The sequence below is a fragment of the Capra hircus genome, chromosome 2 (genome assembly GCF_001704415.2).
Source record: "Capra hircus breed San Clemente chromosome 2, ASM170441v1, whole genome shotgun sequence".
Taxonomy (NCBI): Eukaryota; Metazoa; Chordata; class Mammalia; order Artiodactyla; family Bovidae; genus Capra; species Capra hircus.
The window spans coordinates 17,784,281-17,811,186 of record NC_030809.1 but is presented as its reverse complement, the minus strand read 5'-3'; the positions used below and the strand labels follow the sequence as shown (position 1 = coordinate 17,811,186).

General features: G+C 38.4%; 1 protein-coding gene across 10 annotated transcripts in view; it reads right to left on the bottom strand.

The window, feature by feature from the left end:
• The window catches only part of TRIP12 (thyroid hormone receptor interactor 12), a 153,377-nt gene that overhangs the window by 105,405 nt on the left and 21,066 nt on the right, over positions 1–26,906 (bottom strand). The window lies entirely within an intron of this gene.

Here is a 26,906-nt window from a genome sequence, read left to right as displayed (position 1 = left end):
TTGCTCAGTCATGTCCGATTCTTTGTGACCCCATGGACTATAGCCCACAGGCTCCTCTGCCCATGGGGATTTTCCAGGCAAGAATATTGGAGTGGGTTGCCAGTTCCTTCCCCAGGGGATCTTTCCAACCCAGGGATCGAATCCAGGTCTCTCCACATTGCAGAGTCTTTACCATCTGAGCCACCAGGGAAGCCCCATAAACTGTCAGGACTACATCAAATTCAAAGCATTAACTCCAGAACCCACCAGCTAAAATCTACTTGTATTTCTCATGGAATGGCCAAGAAACTCCCAATTCAAAAAAAAAAAGTAGAAATCTTTGTTTCCACATTTCTAGTCAAAGAAAGGGGCATTGCATCTGAAGTCATAACACCTTGGCTGAAGTCGTGTCACAGAACAGGACACGACTAAAGGAGTCTGCCTTTGTACAATCCACAACCTCTAGCCTCAGATTCCCCAGCCACAGAATAGAAACAATATACGCCATGGGTACTTCACAGTACTGCTGTGGCCAAATGAAACCACGAATACAAAGGAAATGGCAAAGCTGTAATATCTTAATGGAGAAACCAGGAAAAAGCAGTTCAAGTACAGTAAACTAAGAAATGGCCCCAGATCACCTGGATTTCAACATCAGCTGTGCTGGGTCTGACTCCAGACAAGAAACTCGCCCTCTAGATTTGTTTACCTCTTCTGTAAAATCAGTTATCATCTACCTCAGGGAGACGTTAGCAATAAGAAATCTGTGAACATAGTTTGTAAGTGTAATAACAATTTAGTTCAAAACAGAGTTCTTAATTTCTTTGAACTTTTTATCTTTCTATAAGAAACTAATACACAGGGAAAAAAGCTGATACTCAAAGAAAATAAGTTTAGCTGATAAAATAGGTCAAAGTTACTAGAGAGAGATAAAAAACTGCAATTTCTATAAGTCAAATCTGACACTATTTTTAAGTCTCCAGTCAAATTCCAAGTATAGTTCTTCAGTTATCTTCTATTTATTGGGGAGGGAACAGAAGGACTAATCATATGACATTACAAGAGTTGTGCCAAAAGGAATATAAATTAATCAAAACTCCATCTATTCCTGGATTTTAAGAGATTTCCATCCACTGTAACAGCAAAGTGGGTTTTCTTTTGAGTCACATACTGACCCAATTCAGTAGAAAAGGGCTATTTCTATCACACATTACCACACCACCAATTAATATACTAAATAAACTTTGGTCAGAAGGTTCAAATTACTAATAGAATTACTCTCACTTTTATAAAGAAAAAAAGAGAAAATACTATGCAAACATTAAAAAAGAAAGAGCAAAGTTCAATTTACATGAACTGATGGAAAGGTCGCTCCCAGATATGCTACAGGAAAAACAGTATAATTTCCATCTATGTGTACATATAAATAAATAAGCTGGGTGACAATATACACCCTTGACGTACTCCTTTTCCTATTTGGAACCAGTCTGTTATTCCATGTCGAGGTCTAACTGTTGATTCCTGACCTGCATACAGATTTCTCAAGATGCAGGTTAGGTGGTCTGGTATTCCCATCTCTTTCAGAATTTTCCACAGTTTATTGTGATTCACAGTCAAAGGCTTTGGCATAGTCAATAAAGCAGAAGTAGATGTTTTTCTGGAACTCTCTTGCTTTGTCCATGATCCAGCGGATGTTGGCAATTTGATCTCTGGTTCCTCTGCCTTTTCTAAAACCAGCTTGAACATCAGGAAGTTCACAGTTCATGTATTGCTGAAGCCTGGCTTGGAGAATTTTGAGCATTACTTTACTAGCATGTGAGATGAGTCCAACTGTGCGGTAGTTTGAGCATTCTTGGGCACTGCCTTTCTTTGGGATTGGAATGAATTGACCTCTTCCAGTCCCGTGGCCACTGCTGAGTTTTCCACATTTGCTGGCATATTGAGTGCAGCACTTTCACAGCATCATGTTTCAGGATTTGAAACAGCTCAACTGGAATTCCATCACCTCCACTAGCTTTGTTCATAGTGATGTTTTCTAAGGCCCACTTGACTTCATATTCCAAGATGTTCTGGCTCTAGATTAGTGATCACATCATCATGATTATCTGGGTCGTGAAGATCTTTTTTGTACAGTTCTTCTGTGTATTCTTGCCACCTCTTCTTAGTATCTTCTGCTTCTGTTAGGTCCAGACCATTTCTGTCCTTTATCGAGCCCATCTTTGCATGAAATGTTCCCTTGGTATCTCTAATTTTCTTGAAGAGATCTCTAGTCTTTCCCATTCTGTTGTTTTCCTCTATTTCTTTGCATTGATCGCTGAGGAAGGCTTTCTTATCTCTTCTTGCTATTCTTTGGAACTCTGCATTCAGATGCTTATAGCTTTCCTTTTCTCCTTTGCTTTTTGCTTCTCTTCTTTTCACAGCTATTTGTAAAGCCTGCCCAGACAGCCATTTTGCTTTTTTGCATTTCTTTTCAATGGGGATGGTCTTGATCCCTGTCTCCTGTACAATGTCACGAACCTCATTCCATAGTTCTTCAGGCACTCTATCTATCAGATCTAGGCCCTTAAATCTGTTTCTCACTTCCACTGTATAATCATAAGGGATTTGATTGAGGTCATACCTGAATGGTCTAGTGGTTTTCCCTTTCTTCAATTTGAGTCTGAATTTGGTAATAAGGAGTTCATGATCTGAGCCACAGTCAGCTCCTGGTCTTGTTTTTGTTGACTGTATAGAGCTTCTCCATCTTTGGCTGCAAAGAATATAATCAATCTGATTTCAGTGTTGACCATCTGGTGATGTCCATGTGTAGAATCTTCTCTTGTGTTGTTGGAAGAGGGTGATTGCTATGACCAGTGCATTTTCTTGGCAAAACTCTATTAGTCTTTGCCCTGCTTCATTCCACATTCCAAGGCCAAATCCGCCTGTCACTCCAGGTGTTTCTTGATTTCCTACTTTAGCTTTCCAGTCCCCTAGAATGAAAAGGACATCTTTTTTTGGTGTTAGTTCTAAAAGGTCTTGTAGGTCTTCATAAAACCGTTCAACTTCAGCTTCTTCAGTATTACTGGTTGGGGCATAGACTTGCATTACTGTGATATTGAATGCTTTGCCTTGGAGACCAACAGAGATCATTCTGTCGTTTTTGAGATTGCATCCAAGTACTGCATTTCGGACTCTTTTGTTGACCATGATGGCTACTCCATTTCTTCTGAGGGATTCTTGCCCGCAGTAGTAGATATCATGGTCATCTGAGTTAAATTCACCCATTCCAGTCCATTTTAGTTCGCTGATTCCTAGAATGCCGACGTTCACCCTTGCCATCTCGTTTGACCACTTCCAATTTGCCTTGATTCATGGACCTGACATTCCAAGTTCCTATGCAATATTGCTCTTTACAGCATCGGATCTCGCTTCTATCACCAGTCACATCCACAACTGGGTGTTGTTTTTGCTTTTGCTCCATCCCTTCATTCTTTCTGGAGTTATTTCTCCACTGATCTCCAGTAGCATATTGGGCACCTAATGACCTGGGGAGTTCCTCTTTTGGTATCTTATCATTTCGCCTTTTCATACTGTTCATGGGGTTCTCAAGGCAAGAATACTGAAGTGGCTTGCCATTCCCTTCTCCAGTGGACCACATTCTGGCAGAGACTGAAGAGGAACTGAAAAGCCTCTTGATGAAAGTGAAAGCGGAAAGTGAAAAAGTTGGCTTAAAGCTCAACATTCAGAAAACGAAGATCATGGCATCTGGTCCCATCACTTCATGGGAAATAGATGGGGAAACAGTGGAAACAGTGTCAGACTTTATTTTGGGGGGCTCCAAAATCACTGCAGATGGTAACTGCAGCCAAGATGCTTACTCCTTGGAAGAAAAGTTATGACCAACCTAGACAGCGTATTCAAAAGCAGAGACATTACTTTGCCAACAAAGGTCCGTCTAGTCAAGGCCATGGTTTTTCCAGTAGTCATGTATGGATGTGAAAGTTGGACTGTGAAGAAGGCTGAGTGCTGAAGAATTGATGCTTTCGAACTGTGGTGTTGGAGAAGACTCTTGAGAGTCCCTTGGACTGCAAGGAGATCCAACCAGTCCATTCTGAAGGAGATCAACCCTGGGATTTCTTTGGAAGGAATGATGCTACAGCTGAAACTCCAGTATTTTGGCCACCTCATGGGAAGAGTTGACTCATTGGAAAAGACTCTGATGCTGGGAGGGATTGGGGGCAGGAGGAGAAGGGGACGACAGAGGATGAGATGGCTGGATGGCATCACAGACTCGATGAACGTGAGTCTGAGTGAACTCCGGGAGATGGTGATGAACAGGGAGGCCTGGCGTGCTGCAATTCATGGGGTCGCAAAGAGTTGGACACGACTGAGCGACTGAACTGAACTGCAGATATAAATTTAGAAGGTTTGCATATGTATATTTATGTATTATTTACACATTAAAAATTGGTGGAAATAAATGCATAAAACAGACATTGTTAATTTAACCCCTCCTCTCCAGCCTCATCACCAGTTTCACTTTCCATGGTTTCAGTTACCTACCTGATCAGCCATGGTAGAAAAATATTGAATTAAAAATTAGTATTCAATTATAATTTTCAAATTAAACTTTTCAATTACAATTTTCAAAGTAAAGTTTTCAATTTCAAATAGCTGGTGAAACCACATGCCATCCGTGTCTGTCCCACTCAAAATGTGAATCATCCCTCTATCTGCTGCGTCCACTATATATATGCTCCCCACCCATTAGTATAAGAAAAGCACAGTAGATGTACAGAACTCAGCACTACCTACAGCTTTAGGAATCTACTAAAGATCCTGAAATGTATCCCCCTGAAGATGGTACTGACTGACTCAGAAAGAGGACTGGGTCTGAGATGAAAGGAATAATTTTTGTTACCTATGTTTTGAAAGCAATAAGGTAGGTCATTTGATTACAAACGTTGGGCTCTTGTGTCAAACTGCCTCTGACTGAGTTCAGATCTTAACTCTAGTATCAACAAAATGTATGACCTTGTATGGCTTCCCTGGTGGCTCAGATAGTAAAGAATCTGCTGCAATGCAGGAGACTGCCTGCAATGCAGAAGACCTAGGTTTGATCCCTGAGTCCAGAAGATCCCTTAGAGAAGAAAATGGCAACCCATTCCAGTATTTTTGCTGGGACAATCCCATGGACAGAGGAGCCTGGCAGGCTGCATGCAGTCCATGGGGTCACAAGAGTAGGACACAAATTAGCAACTAAACCACCACCACCAAGAACTAAATAAAAGACCCATCCTATTTCAGAATTCATCCAGGAAGTTTTACCACTTCAAATGCCATCTCCATGCCATCTTGCCTGGACCCCCAACAGTGTGGACACAAGAAAACAGCATGATACTGTTTCTTGCACTTTGAAAAGCAAAGAAAACTGTTACTAAAGAGGTTTAGGAGATCTTACCTGCCTACTTTTGGCTATTAAATGCCTACTGTATGTCATGGCGCGTTAACTGATTCAAATGAATACAGAAGTCATACTGGTCAATTTAACCTATAGTTAGTAAAGTAACCTTAATAATGCTCCCAAAACCTTCAGAGTTTGTCAATCAGCACCAGGCGATTCACAGATAATTCTTGAAATTTAAGAGAGGAAAAGTGGCAAGTAAGAAGACATTTATCAAAGTGCTATCTACTTTTAAAGCATAAACTACTCTTTAAGTAAGGAGGCCAGGCTCTGTAAAACTTTGGAGTTTGAATTGCCCAAAAGTAAATATAAGAGTAACATATAATACACACAAATCTTCCCCTCTGCCAGCTATCAACAAATTCAGAGACAGAACAGACCCCTGGGGGTGATCAAGTTCAACGCTTTACATTACAGACAATTCCAGATGAAGAAAGTTCAAGTCATCTGATGAGGAACTAGTCCTCTGAACCCTGATATGCAGGCAACCTATCCCCTCTATAGAGTTCACTACGACCTGAAATTCTCAAAACTTAACACTTTGGCTCCAGACATGAGCCCAAAAATCAGCATGCAATAATTTCCTTCTTGCTATGTGAGTATTCTGTGCTGTCTTCACCAATTAGTATACCTACCACATTTTATTAATTAAATTTTAAAACATAAAGTTAGAGTTACACTAATTAAAAAAAAACTACATTGCTGAAAATTGTTTTGACAAACTGAAATGAAAACGAACTCAAAGATTCCATCTTAATAGGCATCTCATATGGAGAAGCTAGAAAGTTCAAGGTTTAAGTCCAGTCTACTAATAACTCTTTCAAGTACTGAAATACATGAGTCTTCTAACCATGGATTATATGCCTTCACTTCAGTGGAAATAATCACCAACATTTTCTACATGAAACCTTTGACATTAATTCCTAAAGCCCTGAAATCAAAGAGATGGCATATATGACTTTGATTTCAATAGAAAAAGCATAAAAACACTGATATGTTCAAGATTGAAAGCAAACTCATAGAACAGATAGATGGTTACCAGAAGCAGGCTATAGGGTGTGGGCCAAATGGGTAAAGAAGTCAAAAGGCACAAACTTCCAGCTGTCAAGGAAGTTTTATTATTATAGGAATTTAATATACAGCATGATGATTAAGTTAATATTACTGTACTGTATGTTTGAAAGTTGCTAAGAAAGTAGATTTTGGAAAAAATTCTGTATATGTGATTGATGTTAACTATACTTTGTAATCATTCTACAATATATACAAATATCAAATCATTATGCTGTGTATCGGAAACTAATACGATGATGGATGCCAATTATACCTCAATTAAAAAAAAAAAAAACTTGCCCTGCAAACAAACTCATAACTTTGTTCACATCTCTAAGCATCAACAATTTTACCCACAGTATTGATTAAATGGCATATGAATTTTATGTAAAAATGTATTTACCTCTCAGGCAAACAATTTCTTCAGGAAAAAAAGAACTGTATTATTAATCTACATTTTAAAATTCATTCTCAAAGTTTCATAACAAGGACATTCTTTCAATAAAACTTCAACTGTAAACATTCTGGAAATTAAGTTTCCTTTAATTTCACAATTCAAAATCATAGAAGATAGGTTAAGGCTAGGGGAAAAAATTAACTCAAGTTATATAGTTAACTTGGTATATAGAATATATGGTACTTCTTCCTAGTCAAATGGCCAAAAGAGGAAGGAAAATAAAAGTTAGCATTTGTGCAAAATTTTTATCACATGAAGGAAGCTGGACAGACTGGGGAATATATCTCCAATTTAGTGACCAAGAGCAGTCATGTACAGCCCCAAACCAAGCTAGTAAGTTTACCTACGTAACCACTATCACCTATTTGACAGGCAACTCTTAAACACTGAAGAAAAGTTCTATTATTTTCACAGTAAAGATAATACTTTTCTAAAAATCTAATATCCCACAAAGTATTTGTAGAAAGTTTTCAGCTTTCAGAACTGACACTTAAAGGGAATTTTATTTATCCAACGTGTTTCCCCTCCCCACTCCCCAATTTCTTATGCTTTCATTTAGATATGGTCCTCCAAAGAGACTTCGTTTGGCTTCAGATTATAAAACTGGGGTTTAACAGCAACAGTAATTAATACAATTTCCACAGCACTTTATTCATTCGTTTATCCTAATAAAATTTAAATGTGCCAATGAGTCTTATTAACCGTGCTATTATTATTCCTACTTTATAAATAAGGAAACTGCAGCATTACAAAATTAAGTTGCCTGCATTCAACAAGTATTAGCATCTGGACATGCAGGCTGCAAGGAACAACATCCAGAATTGTGGAGGTAAACAACTGCAAACACCAGATCAAAAAGGATATGACTCACTACTATCTTAGGAGAAAGAACAGTAAGTTAAACATACCAAGAGCAGTATTAAACAACTCTACAGTAAAATGGAAAGGAAGCCACCCTAGCTTTTAATAGAAATCACTATGGCTTAAGTAGGAAAAACAGCATCAAACACAACTATCTTTAAAATGGGAATGAATATCCTTTAAGCTTCCTTAAAAGCAAGGGATTGAGAGGTGCTGAGATACAGAAGTAAATAAAACAATCCATGCTCACAAACAGCTTATTACTGCTCTATATCCCCCTTACTCAACTATCCTACAGAAAGGCCGAGGCTCAGATCCTACCTCTGCGACTTAATAACAATAGGACATACAATACCTGACCTTCATCTCTGTTTCCTTCTCCGTTAAACTATAGAGATAATACTATTAGCTTAGGGTTTAGGAAAAGAACAATTATAAGGCTCTTGGAACAGCGCCTGACACATACAGCAGCCATTTAATGGTTGCCTAAAAGTACAATAAATGACTGGTGAATCTGGGGGAAAAGGAGGGGATTCACGAAGTCCAACATCTTGAATAAGAGAAGAATTAAAAAGAAAAAAAGAAAAGAATTAGGAAAAAAAGAAAAGCAGAGAAGGAAAAATAACGCCTGAAATTCTATAAAACCATTTAGAACTGTTTATATTTCACTCTGATTCAGGAAGGAGGTAATAAAAAAAATAATAATACATATAGCATAGTACAGTTACAAGTCAAATGTCAAACTCTTAGTAGTTTTATCTGAGAACAGTGCAATGTGGCTTATGAATCTTTAATGAACTAAACATTTGTTTAGCAAGCTAAACATTGGTTTCCATTAGGGAAGACAGAAATGTATTTTCTTTCTTTCAGTTAATCAGAAATGTTCTGTAAGAAATAAGAGCCATTGACTACAGGGAAAGGAGTATGTTATCTGCAAATGGGGTCTGTTAAGCATTTAATTCAATTTAGGGGCATTTGAAACCATTCCGATGTCATGCTGAAATACTGTGCAACACGTAAAAATAGTATTTCCAAATTATATTTTTTGTAACTCTAGGAAGTAACATTTACTGATAAAAATACAGATTTGAAAGTGAACACTGAAGTACAAATGATTATGGGTAATGTTTATTTTGTGTTTACCATGTCTCAAGGAAAGTACCTCTCCAGTTAATTTTCACAACCCTACAAAACTGGTACAGACTGGAAATAAATTTCTTTCAGAGAAACTGTGGCACATAGTACACTGTAATCAATGTAAGGCTACAGAGCTAACAGGTAACAAGGCCAACAAACAAGGCTAGCAAACATGGGTTTGATCTAAACTCCAGGCTCCTCATGACTATACTGTGTGCCTGAATAAAAGCAGAAAAATATTTTACATTTATACCTTTTCTAAAAAATCAAAATATTAAGAGAACATGACATTCCAAGCTAGGGGAACACCTACAGACTCCTAATCCTTACATTTCTATGAGATAACCAGTTTAATGGAACAAACCTTAAATGAATAATTATCATGAAACATGCTAAATGCTATGAGAAGCAGTATCAAGATAATATTGGAAACAAAAAGGGTAACTTAAATTTGCCCTCAGCAGGCTGTAAAGGTCCAATTTAAAAGGTTAGAGCTTAACAATGAAATATGAGAGAGAGAAATTAAGGAAACAATTCCATTTGCCATCATATCAAAAAGAATCAAGTACAAAGAATGAACTCTACCTAAGGAGACTTCCCCAGGTGGTGCTAGTGGTCAAGAACCTGCCTGCCAATGCAGGTTAGACCTAAGACTCGTCAGTCAGGAAGATTCTCTGGAGAAGGGAATGGCAATCCACTCCAGTATTCTTGCCTGGAGAATCCCATGGACAAAGGAGCCTGGCAGGCTACAGTTCATGGGATTGCATAAAGCTGGACACAGCTGAAGCAACTTAGCACAGCATGGCACTACAAGGAGACAAAAGAGGGCTTCCCCAACGGTTCAGCGGTAAAGAATCCACCTGCCCATGCAGGAGACAGGTTTGATCCCTGGGTGGGGAAGATCCCCTGGAAAAGAAAAAGACAACCCAGTCCAGTATTCTTGCCAGAAAAATCCCATGCACAGAGGAGCCTAGTAGACTACAGTCCATGGGGTCGCAAACAGTCAGACATGACTTAGTAACTAACCAACAACAACAGGCGGTAAAAGACCTGTACTCTGAAAACTCTTAAGATGCTGATGAAAGAAATAAAGACAACACAAACAGATGGAAAGATATATTATGTTCTGGGATTGGAAGAAATTGATTTTGTTAAAATGACCATACTACCCAAGGCAATCCACATATTCAATGCAATTCCTATCAAATTATGAAGGGCACTTTTCACAGAACCAAAAAAAATTTGTTTTAAATTTGTATGGAATCACTAAAGATCCAAAAAGTCAAAGCAATCTTGGGCAAGAGAGCTGGCAGTGCCAGGCTCCTTGATTTAAGACTACACTACAAAGCTAGTCATCAAAACAGTCTGGTATTGGCACAAAAACAGACATATATATCAATGAGACAGGACAGAAAGGCCAGAAATAAATCCATGCACCTATGGTCAATTAAGCAATGACAGAGGAGGTAAGAATATACAATGGAGAAAAGATAACCGCTTCAATAAGGGATGCTGCAAACATGATGCCCACATGTAAAGGACTGAAATTAAGAGCATTCTCTTAATACCATATACAAAAATAGACTCAAAATGGATTAAAGACTGGAACCTGAGACCAGATACTATAGTACTCCTAGAGGAAAATATAGAAATGTAGAACATTCTGTGACATAAATTGTAGCAAAACTCTTTTGGATCCATTTCCTAGAGTAATTGAGTTGCAAAGAGTCTGACATGATTGAGTGACTGAACAACCTAGAGTAATGGGAACAAAAGCGAAAAGAATTAACAGGACCTGGTTAAACTTAAAAAGTTTTTGCACAGCAAAGGTAACCATAAACAAAAAGAAAACCTACAGACTAGGAGAAAATATTTGCAAACAATGAGACTGACAAGGAATTAATTCCCAAAATATGCAAATAGCTCATGTGGTTTAATATGAGAAGACCTATACAGACATTTCTCCAAAGACATGCAAGTGGCCAAAAGGCACATGAAAAGACGTTCAATGCTGCTAATTTAGAGAACTGCAAATCACAACTACACTGAGGTATGACCTCAGACCAGTCAGAATGGCCATCACTGACAAGTCTACAGATAATAAACGCCAGAGAGGGAGGGTGTGGAGAAAAAGGAATCCTCCTACCCTGCTGGTGGGAATGCAAAATGGCACAGCTACCATGGAGAACAGTATGGAGGTTCTTTAAATTAAAAACAAGCGTTATCATATGATCTTGCAATCCCAATCCTAGACATCTATCCAGAGAAAATTGTAATTCAAAAAGATACATATTCCAATAGTTATAGTAGCACTATTTACAACATCTAAGACATAGAAGCAATCTAAATGTCCATGGATAAGGAAGACGTGACCAAAAAAAAAAAAAAAAAAAAGAGGTAGCACTTATCAATAAAATGGAGTATTACTCAGCCAGAAAAAAGAATGAAGTGATACTACTCACAGCACCATGAATGGATATAGAGATTATGAGATTAAGTAAATCAGACTGAAAAAGATAAGCATCATCTGATATAACTCATATATGGGATCTAAAAAATGATACAAATGAACCTATTTGCAAAACAAATAAACTCACAAACATAGAAAAAAACTTAAAAGTTCCTAATGGGAACAGCAGGAGAGTGGCAGGGGAGGACAGATTAGCAATCTGGGATTATCCAATATACATTACAATACATAAAATAGATTAACAACAAGGACCTAGTCTACAGAACAAGGAACTATATTCACTATCTTGTAATAACCTACAATGGAAAAGAATCTGAAAAAATATACAAGCATGTACAATGGAATCCCTGTCAGTTCAGTTCAATTCAGTCACGCAGTCGTATCCAACTCTTTTCGACCCCATGAACCGCAGCATGCCAGGCCTCCCTGTCCATCACCAACTCCCGGAAATTACCCAAACTCACGTCCATTGAGTCAGTGATGCCATCCAGCCATCTCATACTCTGTCATCCCCTTCTCCTCCTGCCCCTAATCCTTCCCAGCATCAGAGTCTTTTCCAATGAGTAAACTCTTTGCATGAGGTGGCCAAAGTACTGGAGTTTCATTTTCAACATCAGTCCTTCCAATGAACACCCAGGACTGATCTCCTTTAGAATGGACTGGTTGGATCTCCTTGCAGTCCAAGGGACTCTCAAGAGTCTTCTCCAATATCACAGTTCAAAAGCATCAATTCTTCAGTGCCCAGCTTTCCTCACAGTCCAACTCTCACATCCATATATGACCACTGGAAAAACCACAGAATCACTTTACTGTACTGAAATTAACGCAACACTGCAAATTAACTACACTTCAATTTTTAAAACGGTTAAAAGAAAAAAAAAGGGTGGAACTGTGAGGAAACGCACTGAGGAATAAGAGAATAAGATACAATGTAAGGGATGCTAGGTAAGTTCATCCCTGGGGCTGAAACATGAAGTATAGAAGAACACGGACCTAGAAATAAGTCTGAACTGTATCATGAAGTGCCTAAAGATAAAAACTTGGGATTTAAGGCCTACAGATAAGCAGATCAACTATTAAGTCACCAAACAGACTTAAGGATGGATGTTGTTTAGTCACTAAGTCATGTCTGACTCTTCTGCAACCCCATGGACTGAAGCCCACCAAGCTGTCTGTCCAACTGAGCCGCCAGGGAAGCTTGAAGGATGGATAAGGGTCCAATAACAACGGAGGCTGAAATGAAGAGATGGGAATCAAGAAACATTCAGACAATACAATCTATACAATGAAGAAAAAAGTCTAGAATTATGTTTATCAAACTTCAGCAGACTTTGCATTAAAATGTCACTCCAGTTTCTGGTGCTAAGGGTTAAGGAAAGTTTTTTAAAACGTATAAAGAATTTTGGTAACTGTTTATCTTTTCAATGCCATATGACAAAAACTAACAGGCTCACTTTGGAATTACTAAATTTTTCTAAAAGAACATTAACTTTGCTATTTCCTATTAATTCAGGTTTCAGACAATAAATTTGTATGTTGGAACTCCCCTGACGGTCCAGTGGTTAAGACTGTGGTTCCAATGCAGGGGTGCAGGTTCCAAACCTGGTTGGGAAACTAAGATCCAACACACAACTAAGTCCACAACTAGAGGGTACGGTGCTGCAACAAAAGATCCCGCATGATGCGACGGAGATCCTGTGTGCCAATATTGGGACCTGACACAGCCAAGTCTTGAGCATATTTATATACGTAAAGAAAATGAATGAAAGAAAAGGACTAGGAAGAAGGTACAGTTTACTAACAAGATCATACAGGAGGAAAAGAAGAATTAAGAGCACATGTCTTAGATCAGAAGAAAAGCATATCAATCTCCAAGACAAGAAATGACAAATGGCAGCAAGGATGTACATGCCTAGCTTAACAAAACCTGGATTTTAAAGTATGAGACCAATAAGGGAGAATGGAGATTTCAAAGAGTTCCCTAACACAGAACAGGGAAAGGAGCTGACTATGGGAACAGAGGACTGCCCAGCGGCATGAAGAACCTACCAAGACTGGAAATCACAAACTTAAGTGCCAGTCCACACTTGATGTAATTTTCTCATTTATGTAGGAGGAAACTCTCATTCAGAGTGAACTGCTCCAGAGCAACATCTATTCAGAGATGGACCAGAACAGCTGAATCCAGCTCTCCAGAATAACGGGACAAGGTACACGTTCAATGATGCCATTCTACTTCTAAACATGAATTTAACCACTCTGTATGTACTAATCTGTCGACAGTCAATCAATTAACAGAGATGGAAAGAGGTCAAAACTGACCCTCCAGAGTCCAAACAGTAATTTCTATAGTATGCCTTCATTTACAAACAAATCACAAACTAAAGAGCCTGCAGCCAACACTTGATCTTCTAAGCATTACCCAACACTGAACAACGGAATTCAACACTGGGCACACATACTGATGCCAGCACCCACATTTTATGACTGCAATAGGCCTTGAGACTCTACCTTATTGCCATCTGGCAAAAGTCAATGAGATTAATTTTGGCATTATTTTCACAAAGAGTGCTGTTTTTTTGGTATTAAGCCACACACTTCATGCTGTAGCTCTCTTAGAAAGGTCCTGTTTCTTGTTCAGTGGAAATTAAGATTCACAACTATCTCTATTAACAGACTGCTGCTGCTCAGTCACCCAGTCGTGTCGACGCCATGGACTGCACCACGCCAGGCCTCCCTGTCCCTCCCCATCTCCCAGAGTTGCCCAAGTTCATGTTGACTGCATCGGTGATGCTGTCCAGCCATCTCATCCTCTGACGCCCTCTTCTCCTTCAGCCCTCCATCTTTCCCAGCATCAGGGACTTTTCCAATGAGTCATCTGTTTGCATCAGCAGGTGATAAGTCCTTCCAGTGAATATTCAGGGTTGATCTCCCTTAAGATTGACTGGTTTGATCTCCTTGCTGTCCAAGGGACTTTCAGGAGTCTTCTCCAGCACCACAGTTGGAAGGCCATCAATTCTTTGGCATTTTGCCTTCTTTACGGCCCATCTCTCAAAACCATATGTGACCACTGGGAAGGAAGACCAGAGCCTTGACTATATGGACCTCTGTCAGCAGAGTAATGTCTCTGTTTTTCAACAGAGAAAATTAACATATTAATTACACAACAGCTACAGATACTCCAGCCTAAGCACACTTGATTCAAAAGATTTTGTTTTAATTTAACCAAGATATTATCACAAGAATAGAAATAGGAGATAGCAGGGAAATGGCTCCTTTCTTTACTTCCTCCCTGAAACCAAGAAAAACTAGCATCTGTTTAAAAAACTGAGAAGAAACGCATGTAAGAATTAAAGATTTAAAAAATAAAAAAAATTAAAAATAAATAAATAAAAAATAAAAACTGAGAAAAAATCTTCACTTATAATGAAACTAGAGAAAAGTTGGCTACACCCTAAATCAGAGAAGAAAACTTGCCAGATACAATAAAATCTGTACCAAAAAAAGGGAAGAGATAAAGACTACGGAGCATTAAAAAAAAAAAGGGGGGGGGGTTAAGAAAATAAGCTTAGAAGAAGTTCCTATCAATGACCCTTTCTTTGAAAAAAACTATAAACTGTGAACCAAGGGCAACAAAAGATCAAAATACCTCCTGCTAGGGGCCAGGTTCCCATGCCAGATTGTCAAGGAAAGTGCTGTTAAGTAGCTAAGCTGTGTCCAACCATTTGCAATCCCATAGCTTTCAGCATGCCAGGCTTCCCGGTCCTTCACTGTCTCCTGGAGTTTGCTCAAATACATGTCCATTCAGTTGGTGATGCCACACAACCATCTCATCCTCTGCCATCCCCTTCTCCTCCTGCCCTCAATCTTTCCCAGTAACAGGATCTTTACCAATGAGTCAGCTCTTCACATCAGGTGGCCAAAGTACTGGAGCTTTAGCTCCAGCGTCAGTCCTTCCAATGACGAGTCAGGGTTGATTTCCTTTAGAATTGACTGGTTTGATCTCCTTGCAGTCCAAGAGACTCTCAAGAGTCGTCTCCAGCAACAGTTTGAAAGCATCAGTTCTTCAACACTCAGCCTTCTTTATGGTCCAACTTTCATCTCTGTACATGACTACTGGAAAAATCATAGCTTTGACTATATGGACCTTTGCAGGGATGTCTCTGCTTTTGAATACTCTGTCTAAATTTGTCATAGCTTTCTTTTCCCAACGAGCAAGCAAGCATCTTTTACTTTCATGGCTGTAGTCACTGTCTGCAATGATTCTGGAGCCCAAAAAAATAAAATTTGTCACTGTTTCCATTGTTTCTCCATCTATTTGCCATGAAGTGATGGGATCGGATACCATGATCTTAGTTTTTTGAATGTTGAGTTTCAAGTCAGCTTTTTCATTCTCCTCTTTCACCCTCATCAAGAGGCTCTTTAGTTCCTCTTCCCTTTCTGCCATTTGAGTGATATCATCTGCATATCTGAGATAATCGGTATTTCTCCCGGTAATCTTAATTTCAGCCTGTGCTTCAGCCAGCCCAGTATTTAGCATGATGTACTCTGCACAGAAGTTAAATAAGCACGGTGACAATATACAGTCCTGACGTGCTCCTTTCCCAATCTGGAACCAGTCCATTGTTCCATGTCCAGTTCTAACTGTTGCTTCTTGACCTGCAAACAGGTTTATTGGGAGAAAAGTAAGGTGGTCTGGTACTCCCGTCTCTTAAGGAACTTTCAACCATTTGTTGTGATCCACATAGTTGAAGGTTTATAGCATAGTCAACGAAGCAGAAGTAGATGTTTTTCTGGAATCCCCTCGCTTTTCCTATACTCCAACGAATGTTGGCAATTTGACCTCTGGTTCCTTTGCCTTTTCTAAAACCAGCTTGTACATCAGGAAGTTCTCAGTTCACGTACTGCTGAAGCCTAGCTTGAAGGATTTTGAACATTACCTTCTAGCATGCAAAATGAGCACAACTTTAAGGCAGTTTGAAAATTCTGTGGCAGGTGAGAATCGAGGTGAGACAACTAAAAAAGGAGGCAGGCAGGCATTTGTATTTAACAGGGCCCTGATTAACCAAGACAAAAAACAGCCCAGAACCGGAGGAGAGAAGCAGGTAAGAGAAAGATTAAAAGGAAGATCAGCTGGGCAAACAATCACTAAGCCACCAAGAAAAAGGTAACACAATGACTTTCTACGAAGATGATCTGCCCTGCTCAAAGGCAGAAAATAACCAAAAGCAAAACTGAGAATTAACTAACAGGCAGAGGAAGCAATTCAAAATGGTGAAAAGATATTCTGAAAACATTTGAAGGCCACAAAAAGGGAGAACATGGTTAAGAGAAGAAACAGAAAAAAAATACTATTGAACAATTGTAAAAAAAATTATAATAGGGAAGAAGACAATTTTAAAAGAGTTTTAACTCTGCCACAGTTAGAAGGAAAATACTGTTTACACTAAAAATGGAACTCTATTGTCAAGGTTTTGTTAAGCAAAAAAGCCGGTACAGAATACTGGGCACAGAATATATCAACATATGTATTCCTATATATGTAATAATCATTGACTTAAAATTATCAATAGAGAATACAAAAATAGAGAATAAAAAAATTATTTAAATCAGACACTTTTTTAGAATGGGACCCTTTAAAGCCTTTTGCATTTTGAATCATTTGCTGTTTCCCTATACAAAAAATTATTTAAAAATCTATGTGTATTGCAAGTTTAGCTCTATAGTGGGTGTTAGTGGGTAAAAGTAACCAGAAATAATACCTCAAAAAATTAAACATTTTTAGAGCGTTCTTTTCTCACCTTAATTTTCTTTTTAAATTATGTGATCTCATTATTAAAAACTGGAGCAACACTCTGCTTATTTCACAGGTTTCTAGATCCCAGGCACATGTTCATCTTTAAAAAAAATTGTAATTTTGTAATATAAATCCTGTTTCCAAGAAAACGGACTTTTTAACTGCCTAAAACACAGACTACAGAGAATGACATACTACCCCAGAGCTTGTATCTATCCCTGGCACCGTTCAACATCATAATACAATCACCAATCAACTCATCACTGTGCAGCCCAGCCCAGCTACTTCTAAGACACAGAGCAACTCAGTCCCTAATATAAATCCTATCTTAATGCATATAGTTTGTATAACCTTTCAGACTACTAATTACATTTTATAGATTTTTTTCATCTTTGTAAAAGTCTCAAGATTAGAGTCAGCAACTTCTAGCCCATACGCCAAAGATGGCTCATAGGTCCAGTTTTAACAAGTCCCAATTCTGTTGGCTACCATAATTAGCCAGTCAGTGGGGGTTGAAGGTCAGCTTACACTGGCATTTTTAGTACATCCTCTTAAAGATGTTCCTCTCTACCTAGCCAGGATGAACAGACAAAAGGGAAAGGTTATTGAGCTGGTAGTTTCTAAAATCTGATTCAGCTCTAATTTTAAAACCTAACCCAATATTTATTCTCACTTTTCCTAAATGGAACACTTCTTAAATTGCTCCTTATAAAGACTTAGGAACACTACTCTTAGATACAGTGATTATCAAAAGGGAAGAACTATTGAGGGAGGGAGGAGAGAATTATTTATAAATGCCTCTCCACCAAGGGACAGAGAGATGCCTGCTGGGTAAGAACCACCGTTACTGGAAATAAAATACAGGGGAGCCTACACATTACACCAAGGTGCTCCCTATGGACAAAAACAATTTTATGTTTGGCAGATGACCTTTAGAGCATAGGGACATACATAATAAGGCAATACTTTCAGAGTATTTTCTTTAATACATATTCTTGTTAGTGCTGTGTACTCCACAATAATGATGAAATCACAGAGGTTCATTTCTTTAACATAGTATGAGGAAGTTTCCCTGCCTTGCAACAAACATTATTTCAACACTGTGATAATCACAGATTAGTACAAACTCCTGGAAACAACAGGTATGTACCCTGTCATAAATAGTATTAAATCTGGAGAATTTTCAGGAATAAATATGACTAAGTTTCTGGTAAGGCTCAGGAGAAAGAAGGCAATGACATGTAATTCAAAGTTAGGGAGAAAATACACAGTCCATTACTTTAACACAAGGTGAACAATGTACAGTGCCAAATGTGTGCTTAAGATCATGTATGTCATACGGATTGCACCTAAATTCAGAAACAGTCTCAGAAAATATTTTTTAAAGGTTTATAAAAAACAAAACATAGAATGACATACTCAAGTACTCCCTTCAATAGCTCAGTTACTGGAGGTTGTAGTATTGCCCAGAATGTCATACTCTAATGACCAGTGTCTCACATTTCTACAAATAGTAGCATTTTCACCAAAAATAAATATGTGCTAATGACTGTTTCTATATTGAGCCAGAACATATACAAACCTATAGCCAGGACAAATACAAAAGTTGTTATTCCTAAGACTGAGTTTTTAATACAGATTGCAGGGCCCTATCAGATTAACTATTATTCAAAAGCCTGTACACTCTTCTAATTACCTGCTAGGTTTAAGAGCAGGGAGTTACACTTGTTTTGCTATCATTACATATCACCTAACCCTATGCAATCTTTACATGACTCCCATAGCCCATAATTAAAAACTGCCACTCATGTCCTTAGAATTCACAATTCCACTCCCATGAACCTTCCAGGAAGCCAGCCTAAAGAGACACTTGCACAGGTCTGCAAGAATATATGTAATCAAACTTCCCTGGTGGTACAATGGTCAAGAATCCACCTGCTAGTGCAAGGACATGGGTTTGGTCCCTGATCCCAGAAGATTCCACATGCCACAGGGCAACAAAGCCCGTGTGCCACAACTACTGAAGCCCGTGTGGCCCAGAGCCCACGCTCTGCAACAAGAGAAGTCACCGCATGAGAAGCCCATGCACCACAACAAAGAGCAGCCCTTGCTCACCGCAACTAGAGAATGCCTAAGCGCACCAACGAAGACCAAGTGCAAGCAAAAAAATAATTAAAAAAGGAAAAGAATATACGTAACCAAAATGCCCACTGCAGTATGTCATAGAGGGAAAAAACTGAAGACTGAAATATTCTTAGTAGAGAAATGGTTAAATAAGCATGTTATAGCAATTCTGTGGTATGCTACATGTCTTTAAAAACAGACACAGATTTGTAAATATTACACTGATATACGGAGAGCAGAACACTTAACTGCTTCAACAGATACTTGGAAGCCTATCCGGCAGGCATCAACAGGCATCATCTTTGCCTTGAAGAAGCCTGCACTCAACTGGGAAGACACAAAATAATAAAGCTTTTTGGACACTGTGGTAAGTGATATGAAAGATGGAAGAGAAGAAACACAGGAGTACAGAGAATAAGGAAGGGGAAAGAAAAAAGCTACTTGAGGTTGACTCATCAGCTAATACCTCTCTAAAGAGATATTTTAAGCTGAGACCTGAAGGAAGGGGAAAAATTGTATGTATTTGTCTGAATATGCATAGGAAAAAAAGGTCCTGAAAAAATATACCTAAATGTCTACAGCAAAGAAAGAGGAACTCGTGTTAAGTGCCTAGGTTTTCAGTCCGTTCAAAACCTGGCTCCACCAGAAACCTGTTACTTGGAGAAATCTCTTAACTTAGCAAAGCCTTAGTTTCCTCATCTATAAAAGGTTAATATAAGTTATGAAAATCAACTGAAACACAGAAAATATAGTAAACATATTACAAGGGGAAAAAAGGAAGAGAGGATCTACATATTAAGTTTTAAGAAAAATATCAACAAAATAAGAATGGAAAATATAGGCATTTTTGGATACTTACAAATATTAAGGACCTATCTTTTTTATTATACTACCATGGTATTAGTGTATATCTTTTAAAAAAGTCAACTTTTAGAGAAGCAGTATGAAATATTTACAGATCAAATAAAAACTAGAATTTGCTTCAAAATAACTGGGGTAGGGATAAAAGCATGAATGAAAAAGAGTGGCCACGAGTTGATGATGTTGTAGCTGGATCCTGGGTACACTGAGGTTCTTTATACAATTCTATTTTTGTGTATGTTTGGAATATCCCATAATAAAAGCCTTTTATAAAAAGAATAAGCACTCAATTCTCTGCTGTGATCTTTGGAAAGAGGAAACTGTTGCTTTTGTTTGCTTTCAAAGAGTCATCACCACTTGCTTTTTTAAAAAATATGCCCACAGAGATTTCACCTTTGTCAGAAATGAGAAAAATTAAGCTTCTAGATATAGAGCAAATCATCCTTGATCTAAATGCACCAATCTACATTTCATTAATTCATCCTCTAAATTCCTTGTCTCCCAATTCTAACACTGTATAAGATTATGAAAGAAAACATTGTTCCTTTCAGAAGATATAAGAGAAAAACCCTATCACCCACCCACTGGAGAAGAGGCCACAGTGACCCTATGCATCTTCCAATGGTTCTGTTTTCAGAGCTCTTGAGTGTAGAATTCCCTCCTCATACAAGAAGTCCCCAGTCAGGTGGGATGCAGCCACTTAATGAACTTAGAGGAGGCAGGATCAATTCAACACTTCGCCTAACTCTGTGCAGTAGTGCTAAACAGGCATTATGCCACTCCATCACAGCCCAAGAAAAACATCTCCACTTAATATTGTAGGGTTAGTCACTCAGTCATGTCCAGCTCTTGGCGACCCCATGGACTGTGCAGCCTGTGTCAGGGTCCTCTGTCCATGGGGTTCTCCAGGCAAGACTACTACAGTGGGCTGCCATTCCCTTCTCCAGGGGATCGTTCCAATCCAAGGATTAAATCCAGGTCTCCCACGTTGAAGGTCGATTCTTTACCACCTGAACCACCAGGGAAGCCCAAGAAGTAAAGTGAAGTCGCTCAGTCGTGTCCGACTCTTTGCAACACCATGGACTGTACCCCACCAGGCTCCTCAGTCCATGGGAATCTCCAGGCAAGAATACTGGAGTGGGTTGTGGATATACTGTTTTAGTTTCTAAACTAACCAAAATCTAGAATCATACCTCTATTAAAAATAATAAATACAAATGAAAGCAACAAATTAAAAAATAAAATGGTAAAAATGCAATCTCTAGTTAAGATTATCAAAGTGGATTTCTAAAACATTTCAACTACAAGAGACAGAACTAAACACAAGGACATAAAAGAAGATAGAAAAAAATCATACAAAATTAGATAAAAGAACGCTGGTGTAGCTATTTTGGTATCAAAAAATGTGACTTTACAAATTTTTTTTTAAGACATTACTTGGAGGTAAAAGGGGTACCTTCATAATGATAAAACGTTCAATTCATGAAGATACCAATTTAGTTTTTTTTTAAACTTTAAAACAAAAAATTTTTAAATATACTAATCCAGAGCGAATTTTAAAGCACCTTTCTCTGTAGCTAACATCAACAAGACAACCAAAAAACAAATCACTAAGGACACAAATAACCTGAACAACACTGTTATCAGTAGAATTAACAGACAACTGCAAATACATATTCTTTTCAAACATACTTAAAATACTGACAAAAACTATTCATATTCTGGACCTCATTACAGCAAATCAACAAGTTCAAAAGAACTTAGATCATATACAGCATATTCTTTCACCACAATGAATAGAAATCAGCAAATCAACTACATTTCAATAAAAAGTTAAAAAAAGAATGATACACAAAGGCAGACTATAAATAATCGGGAATCAAAATAAATAGAATGTAATTAATATTCAAATGTATTTTAGAAATAAAGAATCAAATCAAGATAAAGAGGTTGTCATGCCAAGAAAAAATAAAACAAAAAAGGTAACCATAAAAATCCCACTGCTGGAAACTAAGCACACTTCTACAGTGACTATCTAAATACTTTAAACGGACAAACAGCAATTCAACTCAAGAGTTCACTATCCACCAGCAAGGTTGTGATTTACTGTCTCCTAATTCATTATCTGTACCTGCCCCCACAAAGTTAATCTAAAATCTTGTCTATTCAAGTTTTATGAAATACGCTTGCCTTAAATTTCTCAAAATGCACACTACAACTCTGAAGAGTTCCATGGCACTTTGCAAAACTAAGACATTTCATTACACGCTACTACAAGTACAATTTGGAAGGAAACTTATGACCAGCCTAGATAGCATATTAAAAAGCAGAGACATTACTTTGCCAACTAAGGTCCGTCTAGTAAAGGCTATGGTTTTTCCTGTGGTCATGTATGGTTGTGAGAGTTGGACTGTAAAGAAAGCTGAGCGCCAAAGAAATGATGCTTTTGAACTGTGGTGTTGGAGAAGACTCTTGAGAGTCCCTTGGACTGCAAGGAGATCCAACCAGTCCATTCTAAAGGAGATCAGTCCTAGGTGTTCTTTGGAATGACTGATGTTGAAACTGAAACTCCAATACTTTGGCCACCTCATGGGAAGAGTTGACTCATTGGAAAAGACTCTGATGCTGGGAGGGATTGGGGGCAGGAAGAGAAGGGGGATGACAGAGGATGAGATGGCTAGATGGCATCACTGACTTGATGGACATCAGTTTGAGTAAACTCCGGGGTCTGGTGATGGACAGGGAGGCCTGGCATGCTGCGATTCATGGGGTCGTAAAGAGTCGGACACAACTGAGCAACTGAACTGAACTGAACAAGTACAATTAAGCGTTTGCAGTCTTGTTTTCTCTATGAAATTTCCTATGGATGAAACAACGGTTATACTAAACAAGTATTTATACTTAAGTAGTTGCATCATACTGAAATGAAAATTTAGCATGAAAACAAACTACTTGTATAGACAACCATTTGTAATATGCTGCATGTAACCATCTGCCTCTTTCTATCCACTGTATCCCATAGAGCCTATGGAAGCTGGCACATTGTTAACAAGTCCCCACAGCCCACAACACAGGTGAACTAGGGTTCAGTTCAGTCGCTCAATCGTGTCTGACTCTTTGCGACCCCATGAATCACAGCACGCCAGGCCTCCCTGTTCATCACCATCTCCCAGAGTTCACTCAGACTCACATCCATCGAGTCGGTGATGCCATCCAGCCATCTCATCCTCGGTCGTCCCCTTCTCCTCCTGCCCCCAATCCCTCCCAGCATCAGAGTCTTTTCCAATGAGTCAACTCTTCCCATGAGGTGGCCAAAATACTGGAGTTTCAGCTATAGCATCATTCCTTCCAAAGAAATCCCAGGGTTGATCTCCTTCAGAATGGACTGGTTGGATCTCGTTGCAGTCCAAGAGACTCTCAAGAGTCTTCTCCAACACCACAGTTCAAAAGCATCAATTCTTCGGCGCTCAGCCTTCTTCACAGTCCAACTCTCACATCCATACATGACCACTTGAAAAACCATAGCCTTTACTAGATGGACCTTAGTTGGCAAAGTAATGCCTCTGCTTTTGAATATGCTATCTAGGTTGGTCATAACTTTTCTTCCAAGGAGTAAGCGTCTTTTAATTTCATGGCTGCAGTTACCATCTGCAGTGATTTTGGAGCCCAAAAAAATAAAGTCTGACACTGTTTCTGACAAATGACCTATGACAGACCAATGAAAGTCATCCCCCAAGACTCTTTGGGTACCAAGACTGTTAAGGATAAAGTCTGGCATCAAAATGGCTATGTTTAACACAGTCACATTGGGAAACTGTCTTGAGAGAGAGAGATAAATAGACAAATCACAGTAAAGACAACAAGTATCTGAATTGTTGGCTTCATTTCTCTGTTCCTAAGACCCAGCTACCTGATTTTATCCTTAAAGATTTCATTAGACACGCATAGCCAATCGATCTCAAATGTAACCAAAGTCTGCATTTGTTTTTTACATCCTACTTTACCTCTTTATGCTTCAAAATCTGTGGCACTGCTGCTCTTTAAAACCAGACTCATTTGTGAAGATTCAGTATTTCCTTCAATAACAAAGGCAAAACTATTAAGTCTTTGTACACTGCTGTTTCATACAAATCCTGTGTTCTTCTGACATGTGTCTCTCTAATTCTAACCACGCAGAATTACAGAAAGAAAAAATTTACTCATATTTAACAGAGGCTCAAACAAAATTCATCTAAGCTCAAGAATCTAAGTTGAAAATCAGATTAGCAATCTCCTGACTTGCAGGCCAATTATCTAATACAATGTCCTTTAAAAGGATAAATCATACCCACCAAACCCAGTTTATAACTTTCCATTTGAAGTATGTTATATAAATGTTTAAAAATCAACATTAAGTGACAACATAAATATCCTTAAAATAAGGTCCCATTATAAAATCTGTACCGAACAGCATAACCGAATACATGAAAATCACTCATAAAATTTAGTAACTTCTTTCTCCATCCTATCTTAAACTTTAAAGAAATGAAGATGAAGCTTGTATTAGACAAAAGAAGGAGCTGAACAAAACCACAGCCACCAAATTTCTATGCCCAGTCATGTCTTACTCACAAATGACAGAAAAATAACCAAAATAATCCAGAGGGAGAAATAGCAAGTGCTGCCACACCTCCAGAATGTAAAACAGGAGCCTTAAGTTTCTTCTGAGAAAAAAAAAAAATCACAAACACCAACAGTAAACCAGAAGTGCCAAAGATGTCCTGAAGATTTTACCCTGTGCTAAGACCTCAGCCTGCCCTGGCCCTCTTTATATAAAGATGACTCAGAGGTGAGCAGATTGGAGACTTCGCTAGGATGCATGCAAGATTTAAAGAGACTCTGAGAAGCTCAGAAAAATGGAAGACCAACATAAACAAGACAAAAATTTTCAAAAACCAGAAGCACTATCGTAACAAATTAAATAAATGCTTTAAAACTATGATCCACAAAAACAACAACAGAAAAAAAAAAACTTAAAAAAAAATACAACAATAATTTTAAGCAGAAACTGTAAGTCAAAATGGCCAAAAGGGATGAGTGAGCCCTCTTAAGAGGAGAAAGCCAAATAACAAATAGTTTCCACTGGTAGGCCTACAGTACCACACAGCGGAGCAAGAGACTGACTAAGATGTTTTTTAAATAATAGGAAGACAGCACATCACAATGGAATGGTCAATTCTAAAACACAGAATCCAACAAATAAGAGGGTTTGTTTTGGAGTGATCAAAGTTTCTTCAGTTAGATAGTTGGGGATACTTCTACAACTCCAAATAGCCAACATGTTTTGCACTTTAAATGGGTGAACTGCCTGGCATATGAATTTTCTCTCAATAAAGCTATTTTTTAAAACCCACTTTGCTCTGAAAATATATCCTGCCTTCCAAAGTATTGTATAGAAAGGAAACCCTTCAATCTGTTGCTTTTAAACCTTCGAATATGCCAACCAAGTATGATATGCCAGACTCTTTCCCCGCAAGTATTAGGAAGTACTACAAACCAACTGACTTTTTAAAGATAATCATCATCTGTGAAGAATGAAATGACTCCTAAATATAGCGGACTGCATTTCTAAGGAAGGTACTAAAGCCTCACTGAAAACCTGATTTCCTTATGACTTACACCACATCGTCCTATTCTGTAAACTAATGACATTTTCTCTACTCCAGGAGCTGGTGATGGACAGGGAGACCTGGCATGCTGCAGTCCATGGGGTTGTAAAGAGATGGACACAACCGAGTGACTGAACTGAACTACTTCACAGTCCATTAAACATAAAAATAAGATGAAAACCAGAAGTATTTAACATAAGAATTAACAAACATTTTAACTGTTAAATTCCACAGTACTTAATGTTGAATGAATTTAAGCAATATGATTTTTTTCTAAAGCAAACAACAATAAACCCAACATGGATATAACGTCTCTTGCTGTTGTTCAGTCGATGTCATATCTGACTCTTGGCGACCCCTTGAACTGCAGTGTGCCAGGCTTTCCCGTCCTTCACTATCTCCAGGAGTTTGCTCAAACTCATGTCTGACGAGTCAGCAATGCTATCCAACTATCTCATCCTCTACCACCCCCTTCTCCTGTCCTCAAATCTTTCTAGGCATCAGGGTCTTTGCCGATGAAATCCAGCTGGCTCTTCACATCAGGTGGTCAAAGTACTGGAGCTTCACTTACTTGTTCCCCAAGAAGTTCTTCTAGGATTCACAAAGCCCTGTGATTCAAAACAAAGTACTGGTTTACCTTTTAAATAAGGTAGTTACCTTTTTTAACTAAACCTGAAGATTGAGGAGGAGATATTCAAGACAGTTACGGGGACTGGAAAAAAGTGTATTTATTCTATCAACATATGTTCATGTTCTAACTACACAAAGGGTACTGATGTGCCTTATAAGTCAGGAATACTGCTGGAAGAAAACCTTAAAATAAGATGTGACTAACCACCAACTTAAAATGAATGCTGCTGCTCTTAGCGACCCCATGGAGTGCAGCCTACCAGGTTCCTCCATCCATGGGATTTTCCAGGCAAAAGTACTGGTGTGGGTTGCCATTGCCTTCTCCAAAATGAATGCTAGCAACCAATTCTTTCGGCACTTTCATTAAACAGGTTTGCTGCATTTTAAGTCAACCCACTTTAAAAAGGAAAGAATGCCTGCTGGGGAGAAAGCAGATAATTTTAAGG